Below are 415 nucleotides of genomic sequence, written 5' to 3' on the forward strand. Positions count from 1 at the left end.
GGCAGCGGTGCCCGTGCGCTGGAGCATGGAACACAGCCGACCATAGGACGGCCCGCAGGCGATGTGTGAATACCACACTGCCAGCAGAGACATCTGGCCGCAGGGCGTGCAAAACTGATATGCACAGCCGGCGGCCATGGTCATTGTCAGGCGTTTGGTCTGTATTGCGTTCGCTTGCACAACCATGGGATGCTTCGGCGTTGCATGTTGCCAGCCTGACGGCACGCGCTGTTGGTGACATGGCATCGGTCGGCCAACCAGGCCAACCCGCGGCACGCCTAGAGCAAGCTCCAGTAACCCCTCTAATGTTCAAAAATGAGTTTAATATTCTGGTCCCCATGTAGGGAATGTATCAGATATGATGCTGATCAGAACAGATTTATATTCATGAAAGGTCATGTTTCATTATAGCAAT

The 415-nt window shown here is 53.7% G+C and overlaps 1 pseudogene; it reads right to left on the bottom strand.

Moving 5' to 3' along the window:
- Positions 1-232: 232 nt before the first annotated feature.
- On the bottom strand, positions 233-415 carry LOC119110752 (uncharacterized; annotated as a pseudogene).

The sequence above is a fragment of the Pollicipes pollicipes genome, unplaced genomic scaffold, assembly GCF_011947565.3.
Source record: "Pollicipes pollicipes isolate AB1234 unplaced genomic scaffold, Ppol_2.1 Scaffold_7231;HRSCAF=8579_pilon_pilon_pilon, whole genome shotgun sequence".
Taxonomy (NCBI): domain Eukaryota; kingdom Metazoa; phylum Arthropoda; class Thecostraca; order Pollicipedomorpha; family Pollicipedidae; genus Pollicipes; species Pollicipes pollicipes.